This window comes from Vulpes vulpes, chromosome 2, assembly GCF_048418805.1.
Source record: "Vulpes vulpes isolate BD-2025 chromosome 2, VulVul3, whole genome shotgun sequence".
NCBI classification, from domain to species: Eukaryota; Metazoa; Chordata; class Mammalia; order Carnivora; family Canidae; genus Vulpes; species Vulpes vulpes.
In genome coordinates this window covers 160,487,536-160,501,579 of record NC_132781.1, presented here as the reverse complement: position 1 = coordinate 160,501,579, position 14,044 = coordinate 160,487,536, and the positions used below count along the sequence as shown (strand labels likewise).

General features: G+C 55.7%; 1 protein-coding gene across 8 annotated transcripts in view; it reads left to right on the top strand.

Moving 5' to 3' along the window:
- ARHGEF10L (Rho guanine nucleotide exchange factor 10 like) overlaps positions 1–14,044 on the top strand; it is a 158,158-nt gene that overhangs the window by 12,270 nt on the left and 131,844 nt on the right. For 4 of the 8 annotated variants that reach the window (XM_072751058.1, XM_072751052.1, XM_072751050.1 and 1 more), the window contains exon 1: positions 6,146–6,325. The exons of 2 other annotated variants lie outside the window; for them this stretch is intronic. The gene's annotated coding sequence lies outside the window, so the exon portion shown is untranslated. Of the gene's footprint in view, positions 1–6,145; positions 6,326–14,044 lie in introns of those variants that run through there. 2 more of the 8 variants (XM_072751062.1, XM_072751047.1) reach the window with 1 other exon arrangement.

The window sequence follows — 14,044 nt, the reverse complement described above, 5'->3', positions numbered from 1 at the left end:
AGGATTATTGTTCCTACTTTACGGGCAGTGGGACAGGGAGAAAGAGGTTGAGGACTACTTTCCAGAGATCTTAGGGTGGGAGAGCTCTGTATCACATTTGTGTCCAGCCCCCTGGACATGAGCATCCATCCCCTTCCTGTGGGTGTTTTGGGAGAACTTTGAGGACACATCCCCAAGACAAGGAGCTTCCCAGACTGATCTGTCCCTGACACTCAAGCCCCGTAAAGTGATAGCTCAGAGAAGTCAAGTTTCCTTCTTCACCTGAGTTCCCAGACCCCTTCTGCCTGTGGCTGTGCTTTTGACCTCAGCTTGATTCCCCACAAATGCAGGTCTTGGGTTGGGGAGGAACCTGGAAGGCTTGAAGAGGAGGTGGTTGCTCAGTGCATCCCAGCCCCTTTCAGGATGCCAGTCCTACCGAACAGGGGCAGGAGTCATGGGAAGGGAGTTTCATCTCGGTAAGGTAGATTGTATTGCCTTTTTCATAATCAAAGTGTAACCCAGGCTCTCTTCGATAATAGCCTGGTCATGATTGGTTTGATGGTGTAGTACATAAGGACTGGCCTCTTCCTGCACGCTCTCCATTCATACTTCCTGGGTGAGTGTGGTGTCTGGGCTTGGAAAGTCCGCTTTCCTATCTGCTCACTTCCTTTTTGACCTGCTATGGGGTTGGGCTGGTGGAAGAGGGGCCTGGGCTGGAAGGCAGAGGCAGGAGCCCTGGGTTCCCACCCTGATTTTGCTACCGACTTGCTAGGCAACCTTGGGCACGTCACTTAGCCTCTCTGGCCAGTGGCAAACACTACCCCTGTCCTCCCTGCTTCCCTCTTTCCCAGGTCAACGGTGGAGACAAGGCCAAAGGGAGTCCTAGTCCCATCCAGATGTATCATTAATGGATATGCTTATACAATAAATCCTGCACCCACCAGAATGTTCAGTGAGTGGGAAATTCTGGTTAATTGAATATTCTGGGACATGGAAATGTTCCCAGAAATTCTTTCTGTTCCTTTTGTGGCCGCTGAAAACCATTCACTGGTCTATTTAGCAAATATTTGTCTCGTGCCTGTGCTCTACCAGGCTCTGTCCCAGGTGGCGGGGAGGCACCGTGAATGAGACAGCAGAGTCCCAGCCTGCGAGGACTCACAGTCTGGGAGGAGACGTGCCCAAACGCAGTGGACCCTGGAACAGCATAGGGGTTAGGGACTCCGATCCCCTATACGGCAGAAAATCTGCATACAACTTTTTGAAAAAGATTTTATTTATTTATTTGAGAGACAGTGAGTGAGAGAAAGCAGGGGGAGGGAGAGGAAGAAGCAGGCTCCCGCTGAGCAGGGAGCCGGATGCAGGGCTCCATCCCAGGACCCTGGGGTCACGACCCAAGCAGAAGGCAGAAGGCTCAATGACTGGGCCATCCGGGCATCCCCTGCATCTGACTTTCGACTCCCCCAAAACAACTGCCAACAGCCTACCATTGACCAGGGAACAGTCATAGCGATGACATGAACTGTCAACGCATTTGGTACGTTTTATGCATTATATACTGCCTTCTTAAAATTACGGAGGCTAGAGAAAAGAAATTTTTTTTTTTAAGATTTTATGTATTTATTCATGAGAGAGACAGAGACACAGGCAGAGGGAGAAGCAGGCTCCATGCAGGGAGCCGATGTGGGACTCGATTCTGGGTCTCCAGGATCACACCCTGGGCCGAAGGCAGGCACTAAACCGCTGAGCCACCCAGGGATCCCCAAGAAAAGGAAATGTTAATGGAAAATCATAAGGAAAAGATATTTTTACGGAAAAAATTCATGTATAAGTAAATGTGCCCCATTCAAACCTGTGTTTCGCAAGAGTCAACTGTACACCACGGGACACGGTAGGATGGTTGCCCTGAGGGGACTGTAGGATGCTGTGGGAGGCCTGGAGTCCAGCCTGGGGCCCCTAGAGAAGAGATCCTTGACCGTGAGAAGGTGTTATTCGTTGAGAGCCTCAGACAGCTTTAGCCAGTGTGTCCAGGTGGGGGTCGGGGCGTGGGGGCGGTGGGGGTGGGGACGGGCGGTGGGAACAGCATGGGCAAAGCTTAGAACACGAAGCTGGGGAGGAGAGAGAAGGGGCGTGTGTGTTGGGAAGCGAGATGGTGGAGAGAGCAGGATGCAGAAAGGTGAGGGCTGCAGATTCACGTAGGCTCCAGTACGTGTTTCTTGATGCGGTTCTCTCTCCTAAAAGTGGAATGCAGAGGAAAAACCGAATGAAAACACTATTTCCCAGAGGAGGGGCCTCCAAGTTGGAGGGGGTGCCCCAGGGCTTGGGGGGGCGGGTAGCAAGCAGAGAAACACAGCTCTGTGTAAAGGGCCACCACTCCCTAGGGCTCGCGGGGTGTGGTCCCGGGGATGGGGGCGATCGAGGACCTGGCATTATCAGATCTTCGGGTGTTTTGAGAAGCTAGCAATCTGTTTTTTTATGGGAAATCTCCCAGTTGTGAAATATTGGTGGCCAGCGACCAAAAACAAAACCACTGTGGGCAAAACACCACGCTTCTGCAGGCTCCGTTTGCTCTATGAGCTGGGGGGTTGCGACCCTGCGTCCAGAGGGGTCTATCTGATGAGGTTGAGGGTGTCCACTTAGAGTCTCTTAGGATCCTCTGATGTCGAGTGTGTCCCTCACTGGGGTGGGGGGAGTATAATAGGGCCCTAAGGTATGACCCCGGCCCTCAGGCCATCAAGCTGAAGACAGCTCGAGTTAGAATATGTGACCAGAGCTAACAAAACAACGGAAGCACTAACCAAAGCCCCAAGTGCCGTAGAGCTCAGAGGAGAGGCGGTCAGGGGACAGGGTCCACGTGGAGAGGTTTCCCCGGGGGATTCTGGGCCTTCTGATGGTTCCAGGAGGGAGGGTAAACCTTAGTGCAACCAGAGAGGGGGACGGCATTTCCAGGCTGGAGGATTTGGGGGTGGGGGCGGGGAGGGCTCAGGCCCAGGAAGCAAATAAGACAGAATAGGGGAGAGGTTGGAGCAGATCCTAAAGGCTGCAAATGCGGGTCCAGGAACTTGTACTTGGCTCTGGCTGCACCAGCAGGACCCAAGCGTCTCAAGTCTGGCCCAAGGCTTTCTTTTTTTTTTTTTTTTAAGATTTTATTTATTTATTCATGAAAGACACACAGAGAGAAAGGCAGTGACTAGGCAGAGGGAGAAGCAGGCTCCAGGGAGGGAGCCTGACGTGGGACTCGATCCCAAGACCGCGGATCACGCCCTGAGTCAGGGGCAGGTGCCCAACCGCTGATCTACCTAGGCATCCCTGGCCCAAGGCTTTTTTTTTTTTTTTTTTTTGTCCAAGGCTTTTAATGCTATGTCACTCACTGGACACCTGAAGATGTTCTAGCTGCTTCGCTGGTGTAGGGAAGGAAAAAAATCCTTGCGCTGTTCTTCGAGCTCTAACACCAGGACTAAGAATTAAATTCACGTGAGGCAGATTAACAGGAGAAAAAACCCCAAAGTTCTTTAAATTAAATTAATTTTTAAAAAATATTTTTTATTTATTTATTCATGAGAGGCAGAGACACAGGCAGAGGGAGAAGCAGGCTCCCTGTGGGGAGCCCCATGCAGGAACTCTGGGATCATGTCCTGAGCCCGAGGCAGACACTCAACCACTGAGCCACCCAGGCGTCCCTTTAAATTTTATTTTTTATTTTTCATTTTGTTTTATTTTTTAAAAAATATTTATTTATTTATTCATGAGAGACACACAGAGAGAGAAAGGCAGAGACACAGGCAGAGGGAGGAGCAGGCTCCACGCAGGAAGCCCGAAGTGGGACTCGATCCCGAGACTCCAGGATTAGGCCCTGGGCTGAAGGCAGCGGTGCTAAACCACTGAGCCACCTGGGCTGCCCTATTTTTTTTATTATTTTATTTTATTTATTTTATTATTTATTTTATTTTATTTTATTATTTATTTTATTATTTATTTTATTAATTTAATTTAATTTAATTTAATTTAATTTAATTTAATTTTTTAAAGAAATCTCTGCACCCAATGTGGGGTTTGAACTTATGCTCCTGACATCAACAGTCGGGGCCCTACCTACTGAGCCAGCCAGGTGCCCCAAAACTAAAGTTTTATTACGTGCCCATAGAGGCCCAGTCATGAAACTGAGACCTAAAGAAATGACCAGTGCAGGCACTTTTTATACTTTTAGGTAAAGGGACAAAAAACAAAACAAAACAAACAAGCAAACAACTCCAACCAAACCCAACCACCCCAAAACAATAAAAACTGTGAAGAATGGACTGGATAAAGAAAACTTGATTTGGGAGGGCTTCCATTAGTAAGCAATTCTAAACAGAAATTGGGATGCGGTAATACAAATTGGTAAAAAAAAATAAGTTCGTAAAAAAATAAAATTAGTAACAAGGATTGTTTATACAACCTTCTTAGCTCTCCATTTTCGGTCTCTGGTGAGAGTCATGTCTCTTTACCTGCCATATAGGGAGGGCACCTTTTCACATGGGAGATTTATTTCCTGCTTTCAAGGGGACCGAGAAGGGTCTGAGCCTCTTTCTTAAACAGGTTCTCCTTATAAGTAAATTATTTAAAATAATCAATATGGGGCACCTGGGTGGCTCCGTGGTTGAGCACCTGCCTTCAGCTTAGGGCATGATCTTGGGGTCCTGGGTTCGAGTCCCGCATGGGGCTCCCTGCAGGGAGCCTGCTTCTCCCTCTGCCTGTGTCTCTGCCCCTTTCTCTCTGTGCCTCTCATGAATAAATAAATAAAATCTTGAAAAACAAATAATCAATATGCCTAAGTAGCACATTTCGGGTTGGCCTGCCCTGAGCACACTCCAGAAAATGTTCCCGTCTGCTGTCACGGCCGCCGCTAGTTTTCTCACGCCTGGAGTGGGAGATCCAGCGGGGCGGAGGGCACGCCCGTTTTGTTCACCGACGTCTCGGGAGTGCCTCGAATGGAACATAGTAAGTGCTCAACCAAGACTCACCAGCTGCTCACTATGAGCCTAGTGTTACCCCAGGCCCGGGCCGCGGACGCTCTATGAACCACTCTTCGGACGGGCTCTATGGGGCTTATGTCCTTGTGTGGAGGAGACAGACAATTAACAAACACATCCACGAATAAGATGATTTCAGAGAGCGGGGGCCTGAGCGTGGTTTGTGTCACTGCACTGTAGTGGCCTGTTTATTGCTGCGACCTCCTAGGCCCGGAGCGCCGAGGGGGGCAGGACTGGGGGCCGCCCGGCTCCTTGTCTCATTCCTAACCCCTAACTAAGCTGGTGCCTGGCAGAGGAAGAGGGAGCAACGCGACACAGTGTGTTTGCTGGCGCTGTCGCAGGAGGCGAGGCTGACAAAGGTCCCAGTGTACACACACCTGTGCCCTCTGGAGGCTGCAGGGCTCCTCATTACCAGCCGGGGAGCCGGGGAGCCGGGGAGCCGGCGCTGATAAGCCCGAGTGTGTGCCCTTCTGGTGGCAAATAGAGAGGTTGCAGGGCGCTGTTTAGTAACAACAGGCATGATCTTAATTAGCGACCTGATAACTACGATTAATCGCATCGTATCCGGAGGCCCCGCTTCGGGATTCTGGGAGGGAGTGACTCGCTTGCCTTTGCGGGCTCTGGGGAGGGAGGGGGAGGGTGGATGGGATGAGGGTGTGTGGGTGGGGGGGTGGGGGGCGCTGGGATCTCGGGTGCTCCGCTTCCTTGCTGGGCGAGCGTCGGCCCCAGCAGTCACTCCCAGCTCGGGGAGCCTCAGTGTTCTCATCAGGAAGGTGGGGCTACACGGCTGGGGGCGTGACCTCAAGGTCTCCCCGCGCCCAAGGGGGTCACAGGAGCCTCCGACAGGGGCTGGGGGCCCCCCTCTCCCCGCCCCGGGGAAGGGCTCGGCCTCCCGCGGGCGCCCTGGCGGCGCAGTCCTGGAGGGGTCGGGGGGGGGGGGGGGGGGGGTGGGGGGGAGCAGCGAGGGCGGGGGCGGGAGGGCGCGCGGCCCCGCCCCCCGGGCCTCGGTTTCCCCTCCTGCGCCGCGCGCGCGGCCCGGCCGCCAGGGGTTAAGCGGTGACTTCAGCCGCGGGAGCGGGGACCGGGCGGGCGGGGGCGGCGCCGCGAGGCGCTGAGCGCGGCGGCGGGACCAGGCCGCTCGGAGGCGGCGGCGGGCGCTCTCCCGGCGGGGCCGCGACCTCGCGGGGCGGCGGGGGCGGGGGCCGGGGCCGGGGCCGGGGCTGGGGCTGGGGCCGCCCGGCCCTCCCTGGGCGCCCGGGCCGCCGGGGCAGCAGAGGCGCGGAGCGGCCGCCGGCGCCGTGTGAGCTGCGCGGACAACAAAGGCGCGGCCGGAGCCGGTGAGTCGGGCCGCGCGGCGCGGGAGGCCGGGGGGTGCACTGCGCAAGGCGGCCGTGCGGGGCTCGGAGGCGCCGGGGCCCCGCGGCGCGTCCCTGGCAGCGGGGCGTGTGTGTGTGTGTGTGTGTGTGTGTGTGTGTGTGTGTGTGTGTCCGGGCCCCTCCCCACCGCCCCGGTGCGGCTGCGGGTGCTGCGGGTGGGCCAGGCGGGCCCGGGGTGCGTGTGGGTCCCTTCGACCCGGAGCCTGCGCGCCGGGGCTGGGACGGGAGTGTGAGAGGCCCCCAGCCTGGGCTGCCCTGCGTGTGCGCGTGCGAGTGTGACTCTGTCCCCCCCCAGCAGGCTCCTTCCCTCCTTCCCGGGGACTCCTGTGTCCTCTTTGTGCAGCAGCCTGAGAGGCAGAGCCGGAGGGAGGGACAGGCCGTTCCAGGGCCTTCAGGTCCTGCTGCACCCTGGGGGTCCCTGGGGTTCCACGGAGGAGTCCGGGGACGCTCCCGTCATCTCTCTTCTGGGCTGACCTCTCCCGCCCTGGACCTCAGCCCAGAGGTGGAACAGGGTCACCCTCACAAAGGAGCGGGCGTGGGAGGAGAGGATGCCCCGTCAGCCGGAAGGCCGCGGCCAGCGGGACGAGGTCAGGCCTGCACACCCCTGAGGCAGGGTAGTGAGGCCGGGGTGGGCCAGGCTGAGGATGGAGGCGAGCCTCCTGGCCCCCAGGGGTGGCCCCCGACGGGGAGCCCCCAGGCCTAAGGTAGAGTGTGGGGATGCTATCTCGTCTCTCTCCTGGGGCAGGGGTCGGGAATCTTCCTTCCTTTGGCTTCCTTAGCCTGAGGACCCGGTCTTGGGCCGCAGCAGGAGGTGGCCAGGGGTGGCCGTTCTTCCCACTGGCCCTGGAGCTGAGACGTCACCTCAGAGTCCTTGGCCTTCCCAGAGGGATTCAACTGGGGGAAGGCATGCCCTGCCTGCCTGGGGCCCCATCTGTTCCCCCGCGGATGCTGGGGCGAGAGGACAGGCTGTGTGGGCTCATTAAAATGCTCAGCCCTTGCCTGCAGGCCCTGCCCGGATGGCCATCAGCTGTGGCGTCCACCCACCCGTCCCTCCATCTGTCCAGCGTGACACCACCACAGTGTCCGGGCCTCAGGCGCACAGACTAGAAAGGGAGCTACAGCCTGGAGATCTCCAGGGGTGATCGTGGGGTGGCGCTAGCCCTCCCCTTCCTCAGGGTCTCAGGGTGATGCTCAGAGCCCTCCTGGTGCCCATGACCCCCGCTTTGTGCCCGTGTCTCTCACTCTGCTCCATCCTCACGCTTACCTTCCTGAGGTCCCCTGCCCCTCCTTCTCCCCCCCCCCGCCCCCCCCCGTGCCCCCCTTCCTTCCTTCCAGTAAGTTGGCCTCATCCTTCACCTCTTCATTCCTCATTCAGGAGCCTCTTCTTTGGTCAGCCAGGCTGGCTCAAGAATTCTGGTTCCTGGGGCGCCTGGCTGGCTCAGTCGGCAAAGCCTGTGACTCTTGATCTCAGGGTCATGAGTTCAAGCCCCACATTGGGCGTGGAGGCTACTTAAAAAAAAAAAAAGAAGGAATTATCATTCATGATGCTCTTAGAACCCTCATGTCAGTGGGGATGGTTTGTTTATACCCCACCCCCCCAGAGGGCTGCATGCCTTCAGGAGCAGGGACCGTGCTTGTCCTTGATCGCCAGCCTAGTACAGGGCCTGACACACAGTAGGACCCAATAGATCACTGCCAGTTGAGTGGATATCGGTGTCTAATGGTTCCTAAATATTGCTGTTTCAGGTTTTCTCTTGGGAAGAGTCTAGGGAGGAGGGAAAGCTAGTGAGCTCCTTGGGGCCTGGGTACCAGGTTAGTGTAAGGGGGAGGCCTCCTGTTCATTAGACAAACTCTAAATTATTTGACAGATATTTTATATTTGGTAAATGCCAGATGCTGGGCCAGCTCCTTCACCACTGCACTCAGCGGAAAGAATATAATCTTCTTAGATCAAGTTTGAAAAGGTAAAGGAGGTGAGAGTTATATACGTGTATAACATAAACACATGCCACATAAAAATATATGTGTCCCACGTAAGCGTGATGACGGTATATTGTTCTTTCACATCCACTCTCTGTTTCTACGACAGCCCTGATAATTATTGGGCAGGGAAGATGGGTTTGTACCCATTTCACAGATGGCACTTACGTGACTGCCTCAGGTCAGTGAGTGGAGCACTCAAGCCTCCGTCTCCCTGAATGCCCAGTCCTTCTTTCTTCTGCGCGCTTGTCCTCAGTGCCCTTGTATTCTCGTCACTGGGCTTGACAGGGGCGAGTAAGCCCCTGTCCTTCCCCTCAAAGGGTCTGAAGACCAGAAACGAGAATCAGAGTCATCAGTAGGGCGGCAGAGTGGACCAGCGTTCTCTTTCCACCCCACTGTGCCTCCTGGGCCCCAGCCCAGCTTCTTTGCCTCGGGGGAGGGCCTCAGAGCCACCACCTTCCTTTGGGGTCCTGTTCCCCGAGTGACCTATCCTTGCAGAGCCGGTGCAGGGCGCTGAGCACCGGTGTCAGCCAGTTTGTACTGAAGCACGAGAGCTGATGGCTAAAATTTAGGAATTTTGCGAGCCGCCCATTAAATGCAGCCGTTATAAAAACTGGTAATAAATAAATTTATAATTAAATTATACTAAAAACAAGGGTAATAAATAGTCAAAATATGGTACCTCCGTTGTTTTGCTTTTTGTTTCCTTCTCCAATAAACGATAGCGTTTTGCTCTTTTAAAAAAAAATATGGTACCTCCTAGTTATTTCACGTATTTTACCATCACCTGTGTGTTTGTGGCTGTGTCTTTTGTACGTTTGTATATCATACGCACATTACACAGGAGTATGTGTCTACGTATGTACGTACCTGCATTTACGTATGCACCGTGCACACGGGTGTGCTCCTGCACATGCCTTCCCGCCTGTGTTCACTGATGTCACCTTAGTAGCTTGAAACTGGCCACAGGGAGACTATTTATACCACAGGAATCGGTGTCCTGCAAGTCTGAGGTTTTTTCCTCTGCCAGAGAGCCAATTGTTAAACATTTTCCAGCAGGCCACGGGGATCTAGCAGTGAGCAGCTGGGGCACAGCCTTTCCCTGGGGCCTGCATTCTGGTGTGACACCTCCCTAGGGTGAGTTTAGGGTCCTCATGGTACAGGGTGAGAGGGGCAGCTGCTGGGCTGGGCCAGCCCTGGTCGGAGGGATCATAGGGATCGTAATTTGCCCTCCAGTGAGCTCTCCACTCCGGAAACTGAGTTGTTGTATTACAGTGCGTCGCGAGAGGGGAGACTGGATGAGGGTAGGATTCAGTTAATTGAGGGCCTGTTTTGCCATTGATTGAATAATTATACTTCAGGGTGACCCAGGCATTTGGGAGGCAAAGTGGCAGTGGTGCCCGGGGACCATGGACAGGTCAAATGGCTCGGGGCTGGTGAAGGTGTCATGTCCAGGGCACGGGTGGCTAGAGCTGTCTGGGTCTGGCGTAGACACCAGTAGGCGTGACCCTCCGTATGGGTTCACCGACAGCGTGAGAGAGAGAGTCAGACTGTTGAAGGGACAGGCTGCAGCTCTTGTACGATCTCAGAGCTCTGGATGGGAGATGGATACGGACCGTGGAGGTGTGTGCGCGCCTAGCAGGGGAATGGGGTGGGGAGAGGGGAAGGGTCTGGATAGCAGGAACAGCACGTGCAAAGGCTCAGAGGTGCAGGCTGCTGGGAGGTGAGCCGGGCTCAGGCGTCAGGTGGACCCGAAGTGTGCAGGGTGGTGGCAGAGCACGGGAAGGGGGGGAGCCCGGAGTCACAGAGCCCTGCGTCACCTGGGAACTGGCAAGGGGGCCCCGCCACACCTGCCAGGGGCGTCGTGCTCGGTGGACTGGAGCTGTGGGTGTCTCGGTAGCTCCTCGCTATCCTCGGAGCTTGCTGCTGCTCCAGCCTGGTATCTGTGGCTCGTGGAGCCTTCAGGAAGGTTTTCGTTTTGATACCAGGCGAAACAAAACGGGATGGAGAAGGTGAGTGTGCTGCTCATTCCCCACCCTCCATCATACCAGAAAAGCCAAAGATAAAAGTAACCGATCTTTCCAGAATCTCTGGTTGCCTCTGCTGCTTCTACCCTTTAGATAGAAGTTAATGGAGAGTTTATTTGTTTAAAGACCACTCATGTTTATGCCTAAACGTGCCGGACATCCGTTCCTTTAATTCCCATACCGATGCTGCTGGTGGGTGCTTTTATCCCACCTTACAGATGAGGAAACTGAGTCTTAGAGAGGTGGCTTGACTTTCCCAAGGCCACGGTGTCTTAAGTGACAGGATCGGAGCAGGTAGGCCGTGAGGTCAATGGATTTCCTCCTCTGTCCTGTTTTCTTCTTCCCTTTGAGGAGGGCGGGGAGGGAATGCACCGCAGGTCTGCAATCCCAACACACTTTACTGCTCTTTGTTTGAAGTTACTGCGTGTTTTTTAACCCCGGCAGTTGGGTTCATCACCCTGTGGCTTCAGTGCAGGGCTTAGAACAGAATCAGGGCCTGGCGTCCGGAAGGAGCAAATAATAAGGGCTTGTATTTACGGAGGGAGCTGGTGGAGGGAGCTGGTGCGGATGGCTCAGAGGGATGGAGAGCCAGGCCTGGGGCTCCGGGAGCTTGTGGCGTCCTCAGCCACGTCACCAGGGGTGGGGGCTGTACCATCAACTCCGCTTGCTCCCAGCTCACAACCCCCCCGCCCCTGTCCAGGCCCTGGCCTGGCCCTACCTTGAGGTCTCTGGGCAGCGGGGCCCACCTGCTGCGGGAAATAGGGATGCGGAGCTGACCACCTGGCCCGAAGCATGGGTTGTGCCCACCTCTAAGGTAAGCCTGGCACTGAGCACCCCCACCCCGGGATTTATCTTCCCACGGACCTTTCTGTCGAGAGGGTGGTCTTGACCCAGGCCCACCTCCCGCTTCTTTGCAGGTACATGCCTGTTCCAGGCAGGGCAGGTGGTAGGGGTGGCCCCTCCCCAGGACGTTGTGTGGGACGCTGTGGGGCGGCAGGTCTGGGTCTGGCCTCCTCCTCCTCCTCCTCCTCCTCCTGGAGAGCCCAGCCTCCCCCTCCCGTGGTGTCCCCCTGGCAGTGGCTGCCTGATTGGTATGCATCCCGCAACTCCAGCCATTAGCACACAAGGCGGGGACCAGCTCCCGATACTTCCCTCTCTTCATTGTTTGAAGTGGGCAGGCTTGGAAGCCGCTTTAAAAATGCGGGCTTTTTATTCAATTTCCCAAGAAAAACAATGGTTTAAATTAAATAGAGGAGTAACAGTCTCTGGAAATTGAAGAAAAAAGATTCCTGAACCCAGACACTACCCAGAACCTTTGAATTTCTTTTAAAGCATGGGTTTATTTTACGTTAAGTTATGCATGCCTCGCCTGACCAGCGAGGAGAACTTGGGAAACACAGAAGGGAATTAGGGTCACCTTTTGCTCCACCACCCAGAGACACCCTGTCTCTGCACCGCGGCGCACACCGCTCATTTCTTTTTTTTTTTTTTTTGGAAAAAAAAAAAAAAAAAACACCGCTCATTTCTCCGGGGACTGGTTTGCTCATTCGGAAAGCCCTGGGTTTTCAGAGGTCAGCCGTGTTGGGCATGGGGTGTAGACGGGGTGTAGACGGGGTATAGACGGGACCCTGCTCCTGCCACGCCTCCTTCTGTGCCAGATCTCGGACAGCTCACCTGGCCCCTCTCTGTTCCAACCTCCTCATCTGTGAGATGGGCCGACCTGGCAGCTGTGGCCCAGGGTGGGAGGACCCAATGAGAGGGCGCAGGCAGGCCGCTGGGGACAGAGCCTGGCCCCCGGGAGCTCAGCCTCTTTGGCTGTTGTTTCCATGGTGACCAGGCGGTAGCCTTGCCCTCTTCTGGCCTTTCACAGCAGGGAGGAGACCCAGGGAGGAGACCCGTCCCCAACAGATCCAACAAATGAATGAAGTAACTGCACGTCCTGTTCTGTCGGTTAAGTCCAAGGCAGCAAGCTCATGTGATGTGATGGGAATCACTGGGGGATCGCGTTGGTGGTGGAGGGGGTGTGCCTGGGGGGAAGTGGTGCAAGATTGTTAGGGGGGGCTGTGGGCCTCTCTGAAGAGACACCTTTAAGCTGAGACTGAATGACAAAGAACTGAGGGAGCAGTATTGTAGGCAGGGACACAGCAGATGCAAAGGGCCTGAGGCCAGGATGATCCAGGCCTGTTTGAGCAGCGCAGAGCCCAGAGCCTGCAGCGGGCACGGGGGCGAGGGCAGTGTTGGAAGGCAAGTAGGCAGGGCGGTTACTCTAGGTGCCACGGGAAGCCACTGGAAGTTTGTGTTCTTCGTTTCACACAGATCCCTTTATTAATAGGATGCAAATCCAAGACTCCAGCTGTTAGCAACTCTGGTAGGAAATTTGCCTTTTTTCCAGATAATTTAGCAAAAAATGATGTACTGACTCCCTATTATGTGGAAGCACATGAGTGGGTGCTGTGAGCCGAGGGATAGTCACAAAGAGGAGCAAGATGAAGCCTGGCTTGCAGGTATCCTGTGGGGCCTGCATTCCATCTCGCTGACCCACCACCATCAGGCTCTGATTTGGGCAGGGTGCTCTGGCTGGAGGGGGGAGCCGGCCGCACGGGTGGAATAAGAGGAGTGGAGTGTGTTCTAGAATCTTCTTTTTTTTTTTTTTTTTAAAGACTTTATTTATTTATTCATGAGACAGAGAGAGAGAGAGAGGCAGAGACACAGGCAGAGGGAGAAGCAGGCTCCATGCTGGGAGCCCGATGTAGGACTTGATGATCCCGGGTCTCCAGGATCAGGCGCTGGGTGGAAGGTGGCCCCGGAAGGCCCTGAGCCACCCGGGCTGTCCTGGCCTAGAATCTTCTTTTGAGTATGTAGGTCGGTGCTGTGGTCAAGAATAAGATGGTTAAGAGAGGGTGGGGAGCGCGGGGTTTTGAGGAAGCCAGAATCCAGTCGAGGACAGGTACAGGTGCACGTGAAGAGTGCTTCGCAGTCCGAGTGCCTGCCCCCCCCCCCCCAGATGCGGTGGGGGTGCCATTAGCACCTAGTGGAGGCAGGTGGGACCACCCGAGGGGAGGTGTGGAGACATATCTGGTGTGTGCATGGCAGGGAACCAGGAGGGGAGCCGAGAAGGGGAGCCGGGAGGAGAAGGGACAGTGGGGTGTCTGGGAAGCCGGCGCGGGTGACGCTTTCAGAAAAGAGCCGATGGTCAACGGGGCTGCGGGCCCCCGGGATCCACGTGGAACGAGACAGAAAGTGGCCACTGGGTTTAGCACCAGGGAGGCAGCGCAGGTCTTCTGTAAGTGCAGCTCCAGGGGACATGGGCAGATTCCCAAGTGACAGACAAGGTGACAGCGCGTGTGGATAGTGTTTGGAGCGCCGGCGGGGTGAAGGGGAATCGGGAAAGGCATCTCATCGGAGAGAAGGGCGGACCCGGGGCAATAGTTTGTGCTGCTGGCCAGGATGGCTCCCGGGGGTCAGAGGGGACGAGACACAGGGGCAGCTAGGGGTGCCAGCCCTGTGGGCTCACGAGAGGGTGGTACTGGTGTGATGGTGGGGGGCGGCTGGGGGCGCCAGCAGGAACGCTTCTCGGGAGATGGGAGATGATGGGGTAGGTGTGAGTCTGGGGACAGTCCCATCTGATGGCCTCATGCTTCTCAATGAAACCTGGACCTGGGGGGTTGGGGTG